The sequence below is a fragment of the Mchenga conophoros genome, linkage group LG2, assembly GCF_057382185.1.
Source record: "Mchenga conophoros isolate Kocher_MC1m ecotype Shallow Benthic linkage group LG2, M_conophoros_male_GT1.1, whole genome shotgun sequence".
In the NCBI taxonomy this organism is placed as follows: Eukaryota; Metazoa; Chordata; class Actinopteri; order Cichliformes; family Cichlidae; genus Mchenga; species Mchenga conophoros.
Window position 1 is genome coordinate 11,475,869 of NC_140527.1, and position 22,529 is coordinate 11,498,397.

The 22,529-nt window shown below is 41.0% G+C and overlaps 1 long non-coding RNA gene across 1 annotated transcript; it reads right to left on the reverse strand.

Moving 5' to 3' along the window:
* Positions 1-806: 806 nt before the first annotated feature.
* LOC146581735 (uncharacterized) lies at positions 807-2,703 on the reverse strand. The gene is made up of 4 exons (XR_014888605.1): positions 2,603-2,703; positions 1,930-1,978; positions 1,698-1,761; positions 807-1,304 (listed from the first exon to the last, which is right to left on the reverse strand). It is a non-coding gene; the product is annotated as an uncharacterized LOC146581735 (long non-coding RNA).
* Between the last annotated feature and the right edge of the window lie 19,826 nt (positions 2,704-22,529).

Genomic DNA, 22,529 nt, shown 5'->3' on the forward strand with positions numbered 1-22,529 from the left:
AGGGAGGTTTGGTGTCTTCACACACCCCTGTTCTCTGCTGGCCATCGGGGTGGAGGGGCTGGGAGGAGGTGTTGGCCGTCCGATTGGGATCTGGGATGCGGGGCCTCCCTGCTGCTGCGGAGCCTGGGGCGGTCTGCTTGCCTCCACCCCAGGGGAAAGGGTAACATCTCCTGGGTCTAGGTGCCATTTCCCCCTCCAGGGGCGAGGGTATACCTGGACCTGGGGTATAGAGTTTGTTTGGGGAGTGTGATTGTGTGTACAGTGTCCATGTATGTCTATCCCTACGTTGGGTGAGTGTTAAGTATTTGTATATGCACTGTAAAATCTAATTAGTTCCCAGAACTCAAAAAAATTGAGGAAACTCGTTGCCTCAAAAAAATTGAGTAAAGCTTAGCTAAAAATGACTAAATTGGGACAACTTATTTATTTTGAGTACTCTGTACAAGCTCATTTGTTCCCAGAACTCAAGAAAATTGGATCAAGTTTACGTAAGATGATCAAGTTAGGGCAACTTACTCATTTTGAGTACACTGTACAGCCTTGTTAGTTCCCACAACTCAAAAAAATTGAGGAAACTCGTTGCCTCAAAAAAACTAAGTAAAGCTTACTTAAGATGACTGTTAGGACAACTTACACATTGCAAGTCTGCAGTATTAAGAATAACTTGATATTTCTGTACAATTTTAATTGTTTACCTACTGATAAACATTTCAAGTTCAACTAAATGAAAAAACTATTCGTGGTAACCTGAATATGATTAGAAATAATTAACAACACTTTTTGTAATGATGTTAAAATCAGCCCAACTTTTATTTTCAAACACAACAAAGTATAACAGCCAACATACTGGACACTGTTCTGCTGAACAACAAACAATTATATTGCCATCACTGTAATAATCTTACAATGAAACAAAGTCTCAGATGTAATTATTCTGAAAATAAGTTTAGGCCTACCACAACTTTGTTTTGTACTTATATTACTTATATAATCAAAATAAAATATATTTATTGTTCTGTCACAAGTGCAGTCTCTGATTTAAACAACACATTTGTTTTTCATTCCAACACAGGAGCTGGAATGTTGTAATGTTTTAAGGATGCTTGTTTCCAGTCCAGGCATTACTGCCTGAATGACTATCATGGATCGAGGTGATCCAAATGTAGGTGCAGAAGAAAGTCTTTAACTTCCCTTAAGTACAGTGGCAGTGGATGTGGGTTGGATATGCAATGAGCTTGAACCTGCAGGCGACCATCTTCACTGACCACACCATCTGTGACGGAGGACTCATCTCTCCTGGTGTCCTGCAAGCAAACAATCATATTTTTTTGGAACATGAACTTAATTGCTTTCTTAAAATATTTTTTTCTGCATTTGTTATAAAACAGACTCCAATTTGGACAATCTCAGGCTCCCTCCCCACCGGAGAGGTGACATTCAATGTCCCACTGTCAGTCTGGATAGCCCTGACCCTCACCCAACACACAATAATGTCATGAAAGCATCATTTTAAAAAGGGCTATGCAAACATGGCCAATAACTTTCATTCTAATGATGTGCAAAATGATTTGGGAACAAATTTTGCTGTTAGAAAACTTGCAGACTTCACTATATACAGTGTAGACCCTCTAAACTAAGTTTGGGGGATGTGATCTTTGAATAAATGCAGACCAAACTGTTGTTGTTTGTTTACTTACACAGCATGTCTTGTAGAATTAACTGGAGTCACCAGCAACAGCATAGTGCAGTCATATCTCAAGTCTAATAACAGAAGACAGGAACAGATCAGTAAAGAAACAACTTCCCCAAACCAAAGAACAAATAAAACAATAAGTAAAACAGGCTGATCTAAAGTATGATTAAAGTTCAGCCTGATTAATATAAATGTCACTGACAGTTGTTAATATATTGGAAAACCAAAATACTTACCACTGAGTTGATGTCTTTCTGTCCAACAACACGAGTGCTGGTCCCAAGCCTCAAAGATAGTAAGAAGCAAGCAGAGGGAGAAAAAACAGAACATTTTTCAGAAACTGATTTGATCATTAATGGCTGTGCAATTATTGTAACATAGAGTTTGCTTATGTTGTTAAATAAAGGCTAGATTTGACATTAATAGATGCCACAGATGTTCAAAAGCTGCAAAGCATGAAAAAAAATGGACGTCTCCGAAAACTTCGGAGAATTTTTGCAAATATGTGATGTCTTGATAAATCGAGCAGATACTTTAACTTTACACAGCTACATTCTCGCCTGAAAATATCTTAAAAGTTTATTTTGTGGCCCAGAAAAAGTAACAAGTTTTTTAGCCGAGCTCCTCTGCCATTGCCGCGACAAATGCGATCCTCCTAACGGCTGCACCTCCTGAAGAATTTTGTCTGGGCTCTTATCTCACTTTTTTATTTCAAACAATCAACAGAAAATTTCACAGACATAGTTTTCTGTAAGGTTTTTAAGGCTGTGGCGTTAATTTTTAAGTAACATGAGCCCAGCGGCAGCAGCAACGCTAGGCTAACACTAACTAGCTAGCAAGATTATAAACCTGGTGCTAAACTAAGAGAAGCCACAAAATCAGTTTGAATAAGAGTAAACATTTACTCACCAAGTCAGTGTATCAGGTAAAGATCCACAGCAATGACAATAATCTCTTGAGCTGAGCTTCTCCAGGTTTGCTCAACATATTCCATAAAAAATGCTGGCACCATGAACTGATCCGAGAGGGAGGAGGACGGTAGTGACGTGGCATTTTCAAAACACATCTTTCATCCTTCCGCCCCGAGAGGAAAAACTTCCATCTTACTTAGTTTTTCTAAGTTAAGACAACACAAATAAATTGAGTTTATCAGCATTTTTTTTGCATAAAAAGTACTGGTAACTTATTTAAATCGAGTTCTAATAACAAATTGTTAAAAATTGAGTTTAGCCTATTTAATATTTTTAATTAAACACAATATTACATTTTACAGTGTGTGTGCATGAGGGTTGGAATGCATGTTTGTGTCGGTGTGTGCCTGTTTGTCTGTGTTTATATGTCAGGTCGGGTCTTACACTCCACCTCTCTGGGAACTCCCAGGCCCTCCAAGGCCTATCTCCCCTCACCACACTCCCTGCCGGTAACTGACGCCCTCAGGGGTCGGTGCGTTGGTGGTTCTTGGTGTCCGGGGCTGGGCGCTCAGGTATGTACCAGCTCACTCCCGGTGACTACTTGGCGGGGCCTGGTGCCTGTTGCTCGGTCAGGCCTCTTCCGGGGCAAAGGGGAGCCTGGATCTCCTCCATGCCTGCTTCATGCCCTGGGGGACAGGGCTATCCGGTTGTTCAGTGATGACGCGACGAATCCTACTTCCGGGTCTAAAGTAGTCTGCGTTTAATATGGCTTTTGTGTTGTTAACATGTTTAATGTCTTGTATTTTCTTCTATTTGATCTCAAAAAGCTCCTAAAACAGTCAGTGATCCCTGTTGACCTCCCTCGGCTTTTATTACCACTAATCATTTATTTAAGCTCAGTTTTTAAAACCTTAGGATGTAACTACAGCCTAGCCCATGCAGCAGTACATGAATGACTAACCTCGTATTGTGGATGGATTATCTCAGTTGTCTGTGAAGGTTCTCAGTCATCCAGGTCATCGTAGTCAAAGGAGCTTGCAAAGAAAAGCGTCTGGACTTCTTTAAGTTGCTTAAAGACATTTCACCTCTCATCCGAGAAGCTTCTTCAGTTCTAAGGTCAAATGGTGGAGAGTCCCTACAAACGTCACTGCTGTTTAGTTTTCTGTCTTCATTTATGCTGGAAGTGATAACAGAGCTGTACGTTTTAATTTGTTTCCAAAACCCTGCAGTCAGGACATGCTATATTGTATTTAGATAGAAGCTAGCGAGCTAACTCCCTGCTAACTTCTAACTCCGTTAAATGTCATAAATTCCATTTTCATAGATGCCTGGATGTTAAACTCAATTGTTACACCTGGTAGAGCAGAACGCTGATCATTTTATTAAAGATGAACGACTTTAGACAGTTTTTCAACTCTCAGTAATGCCATAGTGATCGTTTGATATACGGACCTGCAGCGGAGTTTAGACCCAGACACGGCTAGTGACGTCAGACTGAACAACCGGATAGCTCTCTACATCCTCTAGCAGACCATTACATGGGGAAACCTTTTGAATACAAGCACACTGATCCACTCAGGTGTGCACACGGGTGTTCACTGGTCATAGACATAAACTACACCTTTATTGGCTGCTATTTCCAAGCACATTGTGCGCTGTCGGTCCTACGTGCTGCACAACAACATTCAATATTTCGTATTTACTGCTGTTTATACTTAACTCGATTAATGCAATGCTGTTGTGTTCAGTATGTTGCTCTGGTTTTTTTTGCTTGTTTTCTCTTCTTTTTCTCTCAACAGGTGATCCAGGAGATTTTTTTTCTCTTCTTTCTCTTTTTAAGTGCCCTTTCTCACTGTCCCTCTTCCCTTCTGTTTTTCTTTTCCTTCATCTTTCTTTCTCCCTTTCCTATCCCTCAGTCATGTCTGTCCCGTCTATAACAACTGAAAATAATATAAAATAAATAATAACAACAAAGGTCGATCAAATGGACCAATACGGCAAGGTCGTGATGATCCATTTGGCAAAGTAAATCCATTGGGTATCCTTGTTGGTCTTCAGACAACAATTCTGACGGCTAAAGAACCAAATGGGACAGGCAAAAAAAAGAAAAAAAAAAAAAAGAACAGTCATCAGACCAGGCTACATTTTCCAGCTTCTACTATTTGGCTTTTGAAAGCCTGAGTGCAATTGAGCCTCAGAATGGTGAAAAATTAAAGAAGAATCAGAGAAAAGACATGCTTGTTAGGCTAATTGGTGTAGTGTGATGTGAGAATGTGGAATTGCTGGGGAAGCTGCATGAACAGATGAGAGAGATGGATGGATGGATCTATGAGACTCAAATCTTACTGCTATCGTGCTGCCTGGTGTCTGTAGCTGTGTGACTTTTGCTCCTTGCATCTATTTCTGTCAAATTAGCAGAACTGGGCCAACAAAAACGTTATTGTTCATCAAGATTAATCGTCTGGGGTCTGGGTTAATTGCATTAATGTTAACCAATTTTCTATGCATTTTGTCCTTAATACCTATTAAACTGCCCTCGTCCCACACGTGTGGCATTGTTTCCCTCAATTGTAAGTTTGACTTATTATAATTTAAACTGAACCTTTTCTGTTTGTTTCCAGCTCCATATTTTTATTCTTGGACTTTGTTAAGGTTGCTTTGCATGATAAAAACCTTATAACAATCCTTGATATTGGTGTAGACCACGGGTGTCAAACTCAAATACACAGTGGGCCAAAATTCAAAACTGGAACAAAGTTGTGGGCTAACATTAATATTTATTGAAAAAAAATCTTCCTCCAGATATAAGAATGAATCTTTTCTTATGGACTCAAATAAGTTTTGCTGGAAAACTGAATATGGAACAAGCAAAGCTTAATACTAAACAATATATATATTAGCTGTATAATACCAGTAGGCCAGCTCTAATAGTAATTTGGTATAGACTCCCAGGTTTAATTTGGCCTGCGGGCCAGAGTTTGACACCTATGGTGTAGACAATCAGATGATCCACTAAGTAAAGTAAAGTGTTTAGTTCCCCCCCCTTTAAAGAAGTTTTCTCCTGATTGGCTGCCTCTCTTAAACAGGAGCTCTGAATGTCAGGTGTGTGACGCTTCTTTGTCAAATGCTGTATTTTTTAAATGTACTATATAAATAAAAACCATATTAGGACTGATAAAACAAATTATATTTACTCATAAATTATTAACTAGACGGTAAATAAATCAGATCTTTGGATTCAACTCTGCTTCACCTGAAGAGAGAGAAAAGTGAGACATCGTATCATCAGGTGTTCAAATTTTACTTCCAGCTGTGACTGCTTGAGACGTGGGAGTGAGGAGGATGATGTGGATGGACCGCGATCATCTCCTCCTGATGGATGGGGCTCACAGCGTAGTGTTTTGGCAGGTAGACTGATACTCCTGCTTAGTGCTGCTACACCTGATCACCACAAACCATCACAGGGGATGAAGCTCCTGTTTTTTCTGCCCCCCTCCTCCTCCTCCTCCCCCTCTGCTCTTCCTCGACTACTCCAGCTCTGAGAGACGGATGAAAGGGAAGGCAGGAAGCGGTGCTGGGAGTCAGGACAGGTGGCAGCTTCGATTAAATGTAAAATGATGAAGAGGGGGTGATGCTCAAGCAGCAGGGACAGCTCACCTGTCACGGCCCCTGCCGCCCCCGCAGTCATCGCCAGGAACGCCAGAAGGACCGCCGGACAGGCTGATTCATGACCCGGCTGGCACGAGGCTCTCAAAACAATTTAGGGATAAAGAATCGTCATCTTTAAAGCCCCCCATTGCTCCGCTCTCCCCGTTTAATGTCTTGACACCACATTTTTTCTCAGCTCCACTCTGCTCTTCTTCTGTGGTTAAGGGCTTCCTGCGCTGGGCGATGCCGGGGCCTAACCGGATCACTTTGTCACAGCAGAAAGTGGACCAGGCGGCTGTGACACCGGGCTCAGGCTGTTTGTCATCGCTGAGGTTTACAGTATTTGTCAAAGCAGGCCAAGGCAGCGCGTTTCAAGTATCAAACATTTCTGAACTTTACTGGCAGGAGAGACTAAGAGGGAATCGAACCTGCACTTCGCTGCCACCTGTGTCTGAGGTCAGTCACAGGCTGTGCAGGAACCTCACGTCAGAAGCATAAACAGCAAAAACAAGCTGGAGGTTAAATGTGATGGTGCAGCGGGTTACTCAGAGGAGCTTTACCTGAAAGTGCAGAGTTTGAACTGCGTATGTGCCAAAAGTCAACATTGAAGCTGTGCATACAGCACATGTCCTTCCTAACCCATCACCTGCTTTGTCATTCTTTTTCACCTGTGTGGACAAAGTTATCAAATGAGCATCATGTTGAATTTAATAAGACTTGAACTCAACATCTAAGACCATAAATTCACAAACGTGTTTATTAAGCTCATGAACTGAGTGAGAATTATGAACCAGCTTCCCATCGACTTCTCAACAATCCAACTTCTTTTCACAACACATAGAGTCCTCGGGGAGGGGCGGCCATATGCAGCTGGCCGCCCCTCCCCGAGGTTCTGCTGGAGGTTTCTTCCCGTTAAAAGGGACTTTTTTCTTCCCACTATTGCCAAAGTACTTGTTCATAGGGGGTCATGTGATTGTTGGCTTTTTCTTTATATGTATTATTGTAGGGTTTACCTTACAATATAAAACACCTTGAATCGACTGTTGTTGTGATTTGGTGTTGTATAAATAAAATTGAAATTGAAAGAATTACACAAAAAATTATTGAATCAAATCTTCAAAACCCAACCTACCAAAAAATAAAAAGGAACCCATGTTCAGAATTTATACGCCAAAGATGTTTGCAGCTACAACAATCTTTTACAAAAACTTGATATTCTTCTAACTGCTGAAAGCTTAAAATGAAAATATGGGTTCAGTGGTGTCTTTGTCTTTAATGGAACAATGGAAAACAGTAATAAACCTTTTTTCTTATAGAAATCTAGAATAGAAACACAGGAAACGGCCCGTTCCTTCGAGGATGATAAAGTAGAAGGAGCTTGGCCGATGTGTCTGTCACTTCTCTAGAGTGTGACACTTTTTGCTCTTGAGTGACACACATCAACAGATTTTCACTGGACTGTCATAAGTTTCAGACATTTACGTTCCACAGAGGGAGGACTGTATTCAGACTAAATCACCTCAAAAACTAATAAAGGGTCTCACCAGCCGCAGCTGTACTTTGGCCAAAGAACACAGCAGGTTAGATCAGTTTTAAATGTCACATCTGTCGACACCACCATAGATGCTATTAGATGGAGTTTCTTTCCACTTCAGCTCTTCCAAGTTCTGTTTTTAGTTCAGCTGCTGCTTGTTAGTAACTCACCAGATGTCAGTTTAGTGGGAAGCTGGGCTATCAGCCAAGGAACAAGTGATTAGCTTTTGGTGGTGATGAAGAACTTTAAAAAAAAATCAATTAGTTTCACTTTCTCCATGTCTGTATTTTTTTTTTTACTGACTGCAATGAAAAGAAAAAAATTTGCAGCGGTCTGTTGAGCTGTCAAAGTATTTTGTCCCATTTTTATCTTAAAAATCTTTTTTTTTAAGGAGATCTCGTTGAGCCGTTATCCACATAATAAATCATCAACTAATCGTACCCTGCAGTGTTCTGCTATATTTCATGTACAACAGCTAAAGGCTGGAGGCAGCCTCTAGTGGACATTAGCAGAACTGCAGGTTTTGTTGTTTATCAATTTTTTTGTTTGAAGCTAAAGAAAACATCTGACATGTGCCTGCTTCATTTAAATAGTTTGGACGTAGAGTAGGTCTACTGAACTTAAGTCAGTTGTACTGAAAGTTTCATTTTAATAGCGAGAGCAGTTACTTAACCTGAAGTGAGAATGTAAACAAACTGTGCCACAGCCTGGCTGCACATGAATTTGCAAAGGAAGCGCTGAACTGAAAGACAACAAGCAGCTCATCTGCATTTATTACTCACTGGAAGGCAAATTTTGGAATCTAGTGCATGCAAAATGCAGACAGTGTAACTTGACATTAATAAGTATTGATGATCGGATCAGTAGGTAGAGCGGTTGCCTCATGATCGGAAGGTCAGGGGTTCGAATCCCCTGAACGGCTACCCTGAGGTACCCTTGAGCAAGGTACCATCCCTACACGCTGCTCCCCGGGCGCTGCACTGGTGGCTGCCCACTGCTTCACTGAGTGAATGGGTCAAATGCAGAGAAGAATTTCCCCACGGGGATCAATAAAAGTGTACATTATTATTATTAAGTGGACACATGGACCCAAACCACGGTGCCAAAATCCTCCTTACAGCTTAACACAGACACGCCTCACTACTCAAAAGTGCTGAATTTTTCTTTAATTTGCATGTAATTTCTGGGTCAGCTGAGGAAGTTGCAGGACAGTGTCGTCCCATTTTTCTCTTTCTCAGAGTCCACAGAATACCTGAAAGAATGATGGCCTCTTTACCTCCTGTTGCTGTTCAGAGCGAGCCACGAGCGGAGATGTTTCACCTTTTCGATTAGAAATGTTTCAGACAGAATGACTTTGATAATTTGATGACATGAGCCATCTTCATTAGTTCATGTTTTAGTTTTATAAATATCCAGCCCATTAGTTTGCACACACAACAAAGGATGTGGATGTGGAGTATTTAACAAGTAATGGGCCTCTCCAGCTTTCCATTTTAATGAGACAAAAAGGAGAATAGCCATTCTGCTGTCAAGCTGCAGTGAAGAAAAGACTCTTTTTTGTCATGTAAATGTGGCTGTAACAGAGAGGAAAACATTTATTAGACAAACGTGGATGTTTCTACGAGGATGCTGGGAGGGTGAATGTGATTTCTGGCTGGATTACAGAAGAAAACTGATGCAGGATTTGGATTAGGAAAGGTAAAATGGGAGGGAAGGGAATGGGAAATCTGTTCTATGTCAACCTGAAAGAAGTCACAAAACAGACAAACTAAAACATTAAGTGCATTTCTATTTTAGTTACAAACTATTTACAGCTGCTAGTGCCATTATTCCGAGGAATTCTGAGGAGACTCTCTGTGAAACTTCACAACAGCCGGGCTAATTAACTCTTATTTCAACTACGCACACATAAACACAGAAAATGTACTAATTACTGTGATTATTCATTGTGAATCATGAGCGGTGTGTTCACATTTTTCATTTGGTTCAATCAAAATAAAACAAGAAAAGCTGCTTTTAAGCTGCCGTTGCCCCACATGATGAGCAGTCTTAGCTGCACTAAGTGCTCGACTCCCTGATGAAAAGCTATTATATGATTTATCTGCTTGCTGTGGATCTTCACTTGGCTCTCCTACAGTGGTTTAACCAAGCAGCAACCTCTGTGACTGAATAATGAAACCAACGCTGGAGGGGCTAAACCTGTAGTTCCTCAAATGTCCACACGAGGCTTCAGCAGTGAATCAGTCCCTATAGACTCCCAGGTTTAAATGTCCAACTTAGAGGCCATGGTTGCTTTGACTGAATTTCAATTAAATTTTATTTATAGGGTGCCAGCTCACAAAATGATCACATTATCCCCGATGAGCAAACACTTGATGTTTTTAAATGGCTGAACACTCAAAAAGTGTCCCTTTGAGCTAACGTCGACTGTTTTATCATTTGATTTTACTTCCTGTGCTCTGTCAGACTTAATTAATGAGTTATTTGTTGTTAGATTCATATTTTGGAACTTTATTATGCACTCGAGCCACTGGCTGTAAACACCTATCATCAGAGACACAACTGAGCTCTAAAATGAGACAGTGAAGTGTATATTCAGACCATAAAAATATAAAAATATTCTATCAGCCTACGAAGGCGTGAGATAACAGAGTCTCACATCCAGCCTGCAAATAAATTCTTAACCTTGTAGAAAAACAAATCATGCAATATATAAAAAGTCTCAGGCAATTTTATTTGTATAGCACACTTCAACAACAAGGCAATTCAAAGTGCTTTACACAACACATAAAAGGCTTAAAGACAAGATGTAAAAGAATCTGCAGGCAATATTAAAGTTTACTTTTGCAAGAAGAGCAGAACAAAAGAACAAATATATATTTGGTTATTGAAAAGGAAGGTTTGGAAGTGTTTGAACTCTTTTTTTTTATGTTAAACCCGTGTGTGTGTGTGTTTGTGTGTGTGTTTATGCTGAAAATGTTTCTTTATGTGAGCAGCCACAATAAATCACAGGAAAATAAATAGCCTTTCTGAGCGTCATCATTAGGCTGGGGGAATTAATCATGGGCTCGCATGTGAGGACGGAGCCGAAGGAGCCGAACATCTCCATTGTGGACATGAAAGCGAAAGGGTGAAGGGGGATGGGGGAGATAACGATCTGTCGCCTGGCGAGGGTTTGAGGGGACCCGTGAAGCATCGTTGCCGCAGCCATTCATCCACCCTTCACCGTGGCCTGCCACCCGTCGCGAGGCCAGAGGAGGAGACGCTTTTCAGAGGGCTCCTTCATGTCAGCGAGCTCACATCAAAGAGCAGCTGAAAGGCATGCTGGGAGAGCGAGGGGCAAGCACACACAGGCACAGACACACTGATCATACAGGCATGTGTCAGTTCATCCTGCAGGTTACAGTGTCATGTTGTATTGGCAGCTGCGCAGACTCGCACACACACGCACACACACACACTGCAGGGGATGCTCATTAGATCAGATCGTGCAGAGTTCATTCAGCCTGTCACCAAACTCTGAGCGGCTGAGTGGACTGATCCAGCAGGCCCGCTCCACCTCTTGGCTCTACCACCCACTCTACAACTACAGGGGAAAATATCAAGTGGTGTTGTCCTAAGAAAATAAAGCCAGTGTGGTTTTACTAGAAGCAGCAACATCTGGAACTAAAAAATGAAGCCAAAACCTGCAGTAATGTGTACTGGAGGCTCCATCAGCGAGTCAGTCTCCATACACTCTCATGTTTAAATGTAAGCAGTAGCAAATCAAATCAAATCACTTTTATTGTCACATCACATGTGCAGGTACATTGGTACAGCACATGTGAGTGAAATTCTTGTGTGCGAGCTTCACAAGCAACAGAGTTGTGCAAAATACAATAATGTAAACAAGCAAAATACAAGAATGGCTACATCTGAAACTAATAAATATATGTACAATATATAATAGTATATGCATTTCTAGATGTGTATACGAAATATTTTTCTACGTGTGTGTGTGTGTGTGTGTATACACATATTTTACAAATTAAATAAAGTAAACAATAAATAAATATATAAAAATATACAGAGTTGAGACATGTGCGAAACAGTGGCGTTACTGTACAGTATGGAGTGCATCAGAGGTCACATGATGACTTGGACTCGAGTCAGACTCGAGTCATTAATTTTATGACTTTAGACTTGACTTGAAAAAATGTTCTAAGACTTGTGACTTGACTTGGACTTTTACACCAATGACTTGGGACTTGAATTGGACTTGAACCGGTTTACTTGAAAAGACTTTATATTTTACCCCAAATATAAAATTTAACATGCATATTATATAGAGATTGAAAATGTGACGTCATTCACGGGTAGAACCGCAAAGGATTCTGGGAACTCGTGGCAAGAGGTACTAGCGCACGCAGGCTTTCAATTAAAATCAGTTATACAGCGATAAAAAGAAACACAAAAATGTCAAGAAGCTGTTGTATTATTAACTGCAATAGCCGGTCACAAGAGATCGGTTGTTATCGGATTACGTCGTTGAAGAGAAATTATTCGAGCCATGTTTCCGAAGTAACAAAGATGCGACGGATGGCCTGGATTGCAGCCATTCAAAGACCAAATATAACGTCCCAGAACACTCCAGCTCACAGGTTAGTCTGCTCCAAGCATTTCCACAAAGGTCAGTCTGCTGTTGTAGTTAATACGTCACTTTCATAACATAATTGGTGATATAGGTTACAAGCAAGTCTGACGCTGAACAGAAATGGTCGCGCTATGCTCCTTTGTTTATTGTGCATAAATAGTGAATTGTCCTGACACAATATTGTGTTTCGCTTCTGTTATTATGGTACATTGACAAAAACATATACTTTTATTCACAGGGTAAAACAGTTGTTCTGTATCACTAATTGTCCAGTACGATTACAGCATACAGTATTATTGTCACTGCTACATTTCTGTGATGCTACCAGAAATTATTTCCACTGCTAATTAATTACCATTGAGCTCAAAGGTCCTATTAATAAATGGTTAATGAATGTGTATTTATGACGACAATTTGTGAGACTGGTAAACTTATGATACGTACGATGGTCTTTCGTTCTACACGGTGCATTTCAAGGTCCTGTACCCATCTGTCGGTAAACTGTACCTGGGCTTGTTGCAGTGACCTGAAGTTACTAAACTTCATGAGTGTATGCGCTCACTCCAAGAACCGTATGATTATAAATATGCATATAAATATGCTACGATGAGATAGCTGACTTCATCTAACTAGCAAATGTTGTCCAGGCTACGTTGGTGATGCAGTTTTTTTTAATGTGTATGATATTTTTGTCATGCGATTTCAAAGCCGGTCCTACAAGCGCATCCAAGAATAACATGCAGCTTATCTCAGAACTGTCGGTGAAAATTATTCTTGGAGCTAGGTTTAATTGAGCTGCATTTTAAAGAGGTGCAATTTCACAATTTGTGTATATTTTCTAAGTTCACTATTTTGTCATGTGTTGAGAAAAACACAGATTTAAAAATTACATGGTCTAATATTTACATTTAGCATAACTGCAACATGCTTTTTTTCGTTTTTTTGAATGACTCGAAAGGACTTGAAATTCAAAATTTCATACTTGTGACTTGACTCGGACTTTTACACCAGTGACTTGAGACTCGACTCTGACTTGCCTGACATTACTTGAGACTTGACTTGAGACTTGAGGATAAAGACTTGAGACTTACTTGAGACTTGCAAAACAATGACTTGGTCCCACCTCTGGAGTGCATAATGTTAAAGTTCCAGTAGTGAAGCTGAGGTGTCTATGAAGTGTTCAGCAGTCTGATGGCCTGATGGAAAAAGCTGTCTCTCAGTCTGCTGGTACGGGACCGGATGCTGCAGAACCTCCTTCCTGATGGAAGTAGTCTGAACAGTTTATGGCTGGGGTGACTGGAGTCCTTGATGATCCTCCCCGCTTTCCTCAGGCACCGCTTCCTGTAGATGTCTTGGAGGGAGGGAAGCTCACCTCCAATTATCCGTTCAGAGCACCGCACTACTCTCTGGAGAGCTTTGCGGTTGTAGGCGGTGCTGTTGCCATACCAGGTGGTGATGCATCCAGTGAGGATGCTCTCAATGGCACAGTGATAGAAGGTCCTGAGGATGCTGCGCCTTCTTCACTGTTTTGTTTATGTGTACTGACCACGTAAGATCCTCAGCCAGGTGTACACCAAGGAACCGGAAGCTGCTCACTTTCTCCACAGCAGCGGCATTGATGGTGATGGGGGTGTGTACTTCTCTGCACCTCCGGAAGTCCACTATCAACTCCTTTGTCTTTGCGACGTTGAGGGTGAGATGGTTGTCTTGACACCAGTGGGTCAGGGCGCTGACCTCCTCCCTGCAAGTCTGTGATACACCTAAGAATCTGGATGCCTGTATTTTATTGTTCTTCATTCGATGCTATTCTAGTTTAATCTGTTTTATTCCATTTTTATGTTGTTATATTTTTGGTCACTTCTTTCTTCTTTTACTCATAAGGCAATCTATTAGTCTATTTATCTGCTGAAGACAATGTTCACTTACTGTGCATAACCTTTCTGTGAATATCCCATACTGTCTTATGGTGCTGGTACTCTCCATAGTCACTCTGTGATTTGCTGTGGGGACCAGGGGACTGGGGACAGGGTTAGGTTTCTTTACATGTATGGCCGCAATGCCTGGAATCGCTCTGCAACTTTACTGCAATTTGTTGTGCAAAATAAAGAGTTTTTAATAACAAATGATAGCACAAATATATTTACATCCTGATATAGAAACTATTTTAGTTGTCCTTTCAGGCCTTTCAGGCCTTCCAAGAATGCAGCACTATGCCTGAAATGCCTCACCTCATGGATGTGTCACAAACCACCTCAACAACTGTACTGTGAACCCCTGCCGAATAACTGAACACTTCATCTTATCTGTAAGAGAGGGCTCAGCCAGCCTTCTGCAGGGGGCTTTACCTCATACTTTGTTACTCCCCAAAGCTCCTGATCATAGGTGAGGGAAGGAATGACGACCAACCATTAAATCAGCAGCTTCACAGCAGATACTCTGCCAATCAGCCGGTGAGTCTCCTGCTTGTGAACAACACCCCGCGAACCTGAACCAAAGTGCACACTCCTCCCTTTTCTGGCTGAAGACCATGGTCTCAGTCTTGGAGGTGCTGATTTTTCTCCCAGCCAATTCCAAATCCGCCCTAGTGCACCCTGGAGGTCCCTGATGATGCCAGAAGAACCATATCATCTGTAAAGAGCAGAGGTGTGGTACTGAGGACACCAAAGGAGAAACCCTCTCCACCTGACTGTGCTTAGAAATTCTTTACATAAACTTTATCATCAGAATCTGTGACAAAGGCCAGTATAGTGGCCCACCGGAACAGGTCTGACATATTGCTGGTCTACCTGTGGTTACACAGGTAGACCAGCATGAATGGCCTGTAGCAATGGACCAGTCACTCAGTACTCCTGAAGCACCTCCCACTGGATGCCCTGAGGTTTGTCATCTAATGCTTTCTCCAAGCCCACAAAACATATGAGTGGTGGGGAAAAGTTTGCACCCGAGAATATCCTCATCCATTCATTCATTCATTTATTTGTTCATTTCAGGCACAACAAAAATACATATATTGAACATAAAGTGCACAAAACAAAAAACAAACGAGAGGATAAAGAGGTGGTCCAGTGTGTTCCACGACCAGGACAGAAACTTCCAATTGCTATATCCCCACTGAACCCAGTGTGCCCATCCCAGTGTGCCCATTTCACAAAGCACCGAACCCCTGTGGTGCCTCCCGCCACAGGTGGGCCCGCAGAAGGCATATTAAAGTTATTCACATTTTTTATATTAAAAAATATGAAAATTGATTTAAAATCATAAATTGTGAGCCAGAGCTAAAGTCAGTGAGCTGAGCAAAGATACACAGAGAATATAGGAGTCCAGCTTTTAGAGCCACCCACAGCATGAACTTTATAATTTTTTCTAACTAGGCTTCTAAGTATAGCAAAGTTGTTTCTCCATTTTTTAACCCATTGATCAGTTTGGGGTTTTTTTTCTGTGTAATGAGCATCAGGCGCTGACGGTTGTTGGGGCTGAACACTTGTTAAAAACTGCAGCGCTGTTGCAGCATGATTCAGGAAGTCAGAGTTCATAAGCAGCCCTCCGAACACACGGAAAACAAGTTCGGCAGAGGAAAAGCTCCAACATGCATCGGTTGTTATTTTCTTGCTGCTATAGATTTGACTCTGTGTGTGTGTGTGTGTGTGTGTGTGTGTGCGTGTGTGTGTGTGTGTGTGTGTGTGTGTGTGTGTGTGTAATTATGAAAGGAAGTCAGTCAGTACTAACAGAGATTTAAAGCTAATGAGAAGACAAATGGAGCGGAGGTGATTTTTTTTCTTCAAGCATAATCAAAACATGCAGGAATGTCGACTCATTACCCACATATAATTACCAAGTCATACTTATGTGTAACAGGAAACTTTGGGTAGTCATTTTTTTCTAAACCATATTCACCATCCGTTTGATTTCACTTTTTTTTTCCTCTGCTCTGAATTGTATTCTGCCATTAGTCTAATAATACCTAATTGCATTTTAAAGAGGTGATAGATTATAAATTCGCATAATGAGGACTGCCACTTCATTTATTGCATAAATCTCTGTCAGCATAATGTGTGTCTTTAATAATACCGGTTCACAGCCTACTGAATTAATGAAAATCAATTGAACCTGTCGCATAAATCAAGGTAATAATAAATATTAAATTCTATTGTGTCACTTCATGTAGACAAAAGCAGCTATTTATCAAGTGTTTGTGAGCACTGCAGCTAGATGCCAGATGAGGTAAATTGAGGTTGGGTGCTACACAAATGGTGACCGATTACCCGTGATTGAAAAAGTAAAGAAGGAGTAGGTGAAGGTCGAGGTCCAGGCTCCACACGCAAAAGTCTGCTCCAGTTTCTCATTGATTGTGCTGGATTTCTTTAAGTCTTCAATGACATGAAAAATTTTTTTTGATTAAAAAAAAAAAAAGCCAAAATATATGTGGAGAAGAAATCTGAGGACACTCGAGCCCTCAAGGAACATTTTCTTCAAATTTTCTTTACCCAGCTGTGTGCTTTTGTGGTGTCTAAAGCAGAATCTATTGCTCACTGCTAGGAGGAATTTTCAAATCAAACAACTGAAACTTGACTGTTGGCACGTCACATTCTGGTTTCTGTAAACTTTCGTTATCACATATGTTTATATTTCAAACAACATCTACAGTAAAATCCTTGAAATAAGACTTTGCAGCCATCTTGAAACACCATTACTTGTCACTGGGCAGCTACTATTGGTCACTGGGCTAAAAAGACGCACGAGTCAAATCTGATTTATAAATACAGAACATTGCTCCAAAACAAACCTTTTCTTTATCTTTTTGTTGCTTTTACAGATTTGTCCATCCATCCATCCAGCTTCTTTTGCTTATCCAGGGCTGGGTCGCGGGGGCAGCAGCCTAAGCAGAGAAGCCCAGACCTCCCTCCGCCCAGCACCCTCCTCCAGCTTGTTCCAGGAGAATACCAAGGCGTTCCCAGGCCAGCCGAGAGATATAATCTCTGCAGCGTGTCCTCACCCAGGAGGCCTCCCGGAGGCGTCCTTGTCAGATGCCCGAACCACCCCAACTGGCTCCTTTCGATGTGGAGGAGCAGCAGCTCTACTCTGAGGCTAACAGTTTTGTTTAATAGTGCAGTTTCTATTAGGCTAGTTTACTCAACGGCTTATTGTGAGATAAGTTCATGGTCTCCTTCGTCTTTTGTTTGTTTTAGCCAAAACTCCCTCTCTCTTTTTGTTTCTATGTCTTGATCTTGTGTGTTAGGTTACCTTGAGCTATAAATTTAAGGACTGTAGCACCGGCAAAAACCTGTTGAAAAGACACAAAAAGTATCTGGCATGTTGCAATGACTTTATCATGCTAGCAACAACATTATTATTATTACTATTAGTAGTAGTAGTAGATCAATATATACTGTTACATCCCCCAGGAGGATGTCTCTTCTCCCTATTAACCCTTTGTTTTGTCCAGGCTCCACCTCCTCTGTCCTGATTGGATGTTGCGCAGAGTCCGGCTAATTGGTAATCAGCAGAGCACTATTTAAGGCATTTGGAGCTGTGCTTCTGTGCCCTCTGGCCATTTTGGTTGCCATACTTGTGCAGGCTTGCATGCCTTTGTATTTTGTGTGAGCATTGTTGTTTCATGTTCAGACTGCTTGTAGGGGAGCGCTGCCTTTTGTTTTGACACCCTGTTTTCTCCTGTTTATGTGTTGTTAGGTAGGTTATGGTTATAGGTTATATATTTTGTTTCTTTGGAGTTAGGTAAGTTTCTTTTATTTCAACATCAGGGATGTTTTGTTTGTTATGTTGGCCTTGGCTCTCCCTGACGTTATACCTCAGTCTGATCCCATCACCAGTATTAAATAAACCTTCTAAAATTACCATCTTGGCTCCTCCTTCTCTATCCACCTTTATGTTCGTCCCTTCAACCCCCTAGACTAGCCAGGGGACGTAACAATACACACAATTTAAGTGCAGGGAAAACAATTACACTTCACCAAATAACACTTAAAACACTTGTAATATCGGCCTAAGAGATATCTGTTGCTGTTAGCTAGGTAGCAACAACATCACTATCATCATCATCATCATCATCACCACTTCAATAAGGAGAGAACATTTGGAAGAATCAAACATGATTTATTGACATAGAGAAATGTTCTTGATGATTAGACCTGATGACTCATCATGGCAGAGAGGAACCCAGTGATAGGATCTAGGACAGAAGCCATGGAGTCTAGAAGGTGGTTGTGGTGAAGATGAAGATAAAGGCTTGGATTGAGCTCTGAGTGACTCACACAGAGTGGAGGCTGATTGGCTCAAAAAACGTGGGCTAGAAGATGATTGAACTAGAGTAATGATGTCAGCGTTGAGTTTGACAGTGTGGGGAAGTGGTATCGAGGTAAGGAGCAGTCCAGAAGGCGAACATCCAGGAAGGCAGACAGCTGAAGGACATCAGAAGTTCCTTATTGAACTTATGCATGTGTTTTGTCATGATTGGTGATGACAGGGTGAAAAATGTTTGGTGGTTTATGTTTTCGCTGCATATCCAAGATGGCAACCACTAAGAGTGCTGAGTTCTTTTGACCATCATGATACACGTGATTGCACACAGAAAGTGACTTTAAATACAATCAGAATCAGATTCAATCATCACAAAGCTGTGCCAATGCTAATGTTTTACCAAGCGGTGGTTACTCATAGCACCTGCAGGTTTCACTCAAGAAATCTAAAATTCTCATCTGAACTGCACTCTGTAGCTAATTTCCTCCTTTATAACAACTGTGTTTTCACTGTATTTTATATTTAGTTAATAGTTGAAGTTATGGGCGTGACCACTGAGTGACAGGCCTCATCTCAGGTAACTGGGGTCAATGAATGGGACCGCAGCACTGTATTTATTGGCTTTGGAGCATTTTGAATACAAATTATCACAGAAATATGACGGCTTGCTTTGCAGTACAACCTCTCCAGTTTGATAAAGGACATTGTAGCATTTTATTAGCCTGTTACTTCACGCTAATTACTGGGTATGTCTGTCTGATGTTGTTACAATTTATGGATGCACACTGTTACCACGTCAACTCACTCTTGTCCAAATATTGTCATTTATGGCTCCAAAAAACCAAAAAAACAAACAAAAAAATGCTTTGAGGTTTTAAATTTTGGAAGTCACTCTGAGTATGTTAATATTTTATACACTTTCAATGCTATAGAGTCGTGACACCACTCAGTGAAGACAGGGAATGATCATGCAATTTAACTTTATTTGCATTTCCACAAATAGACTAAACAAGTAAACTTGTGATCTGACATTTTTGTGATGGTGTTTTTCTTCTTTTCTATTGTATTGTATGTATGGGTGCACTGATGGAAAAAAAAATCTGTGCACACGACGCCAAACCTGTTTAAAATCTCGGTAGAAACACTGCAGCTGAAGCTCATGAGAGTTGTAGTACTGGAAACACACCAAACTGGCATGAAATATTTCTCAGAAAAAGAAGTAATATAATAGTATAATTTAATAGTTTACTATAAAGTATTTTCCTGTTAATGTGTTAGGTCAATTTCCCTTTGAATCATCAGCAGAACAAACAACTCTGACAGCAGACACTCTTTCATGCTTTCTCTGGATCACATCAATGGGGTGGTAATAACATCAGCATCATGGGTGTCAATGTGATGCATTAAGCCACCTCTGGCTTTGACAAACCGCCAGGTATGATCACAGGTGGCATCCCAGTAGTCCCTGCAAACGCAGCACCAGCCGATTTGCCTGTAATCTGGTTTTTGCGGCATTATTGGATATTGAAAACTCAATATGTGGTATACCTTGTGCTTTCTCTTAAGCACCAAAGATCAGATGGTCATTTACACCTTGGAGGTAGCCTTTAACCTGTATTAATGTACAGGAAGTGAATTTATCAAAAACAGGGAGAAGGCCCAACGGGCAGGGATAAGTTGATTTGTGTAGCAGGATTGATTACAGTGTAATGTCTGTTTCTCTGCTGAATGCATTAATGTCCCGAGCTTCTCAAGTGGCTCAGTTTCCAGACAAGCACTTGTGTGTTGATTTATTATGTTGTCTTGGTCTAATTACGGGGGAAGGGAGGGCAGCAGAATGAAGGAAGAAGCTGCTCTGAGAACAGAGCTCACCTCAGACAGATTTCATTTTGATTGTGTTTACTCTGAACAGATAAAACCGCAGGGAGGAAAAAGTTATTTTTCTGGGAAATTATTCTGTTACTTTTATGCTGAGGAAGTGCAGCAACTAAAGGAGCAGTGCCACAGTTTGGGTGGGTCTGTCCTCCTGAGACAGATGAGAACATAAATGTCAGCGTTTACAGTTTCAAACACATCGATCATTTCCTCTAACCATAACATCAGCATCATGGGTCTGTTTTAACCAAAATTATAATTTTGAGTACTAGATAATGCCAGAGAAGCACACACAAGTTCATACACACTTGAGTTACAAGTCATTATAAAGGTTATGTAACTGCTGTTTCTATGGTGGCAGGTTTAGACACGGTGGCAGGTTTAGACACGGTCTAAACCTGACACATGAATCTATGAAAATGTACATAAACTTCTGCTTAGCTCTCAGGACAGTCATTCTCCAAAGGAAGACTGACTATTGGTTTGAAACTAGGGCTGGGTATCGTCACTGATTTCTAGAATCGATTCAATTTCGATTCACAAGGTCCCGAATCAATTCGATCCACGATTCGATTTAATTCGATTCGATTCGATTCGATTTAAATCTGGGAAATTTTGACAGTCAGAAATATAATTCAGATCAGTACATTTACATATTTTTGTATCAATAAAAAGGAAGCTGACACACGCAAGACTTTATCACAGGTGTAAGCGTCACAGCAGATGCCTTTGTGTCAAAGTAGCTGAGGATAAAACACAGTAAAACATGAAGGTGATTTTCCTGGCCTGGGATTTTATAAAAATATTCTGCAGTACATCAAAAACGAAAGAAAACCATTAATCAACATATGAACATTACCTCTGACATTACAGCGGTTTTATTAGAGACTCATGGCTAAGCATTTTGCATTTTGAATAATTTTAAAAAGTTTAAATTTGTTCAGTATTGAACAGCAGAAATGAGGTTTTCTTTTCGGAAGAATGTAAAAGGGAAAAAACAGCGGCTGACAGCGCTGTAAACAACAGTAGACTTGTGCGTAACAAGCAAGCGAATAATGAAGAAAGGGAAAATGTTCTTGAAGTACAGAGAGAGAGAGAGAGAGAGAGAGAGAGCTGCGCATCGCGATGGAAGCAAAACAGTAAAAGTCAGAGTGAATTCATGCCGATGTTTATGTGAAGCGCTTGGATCTTCTTTTGCTGCTGGTTCGGTCAATATTGTTTGGAGAGAGCTCAAACTAACAGCTTTAGAATCAGCGCATAAAGGGCGTGAACACAAAGCGCGGACCCGCCTACAGATCAGAATCAGCGAGCTGTCAGCTTTCAGCCCCGACCGTGAGAAAGGCGACATCTAACTGATTCTGATCCGCGGGTCGCGCTGTGTGTTTAAGTCTATGTGCAGAATCCGTGTACCTGCTCTCATTTACTGTCTTAGCTGTTTGGTGGTTCTTGAAATTTTGTGAGATGTCACCAGAGATTCTGGCATTTCAGGCAAAATAAATTTATATTAAAAAATCGATTCAGGATTTTAATGAATCGATTTTACGTTATCCAAGCCAGAATCGATTTTAATCGATGAATCGATTATAAAAACCCACCCCTATTTGAAACAGGAAACTACCTGTCATGCCATGCCTCTGTCTTCATCTCAAACCTCTGGTGGAGCTTGGACAACATTCTGAGGGAAACTGGAGTCATAAAATTATTGGTGCTTGTCATGGTGGGAAACCCTGAACAGGGGCAGCTGAAATGAAGGGAGCCAATGAGTCACCCATTCATCTTGGTCATCTTGTAGGAATCCGGCAGCAGCAGTGGGGTATCACTGCTCTGCCACAATGTGGTTCACAGACCTATGCAACACTTTGTGGAGGTAAGGAACAGTACTTCTTCCAGTTTCAGGAAGATCACACCCTCAGCCTCCCTCCAAAGTATAGGAAAAGAGCAGTTACAGTGGGGCAAAAAAGTATTTAGTCAGCCACCGAT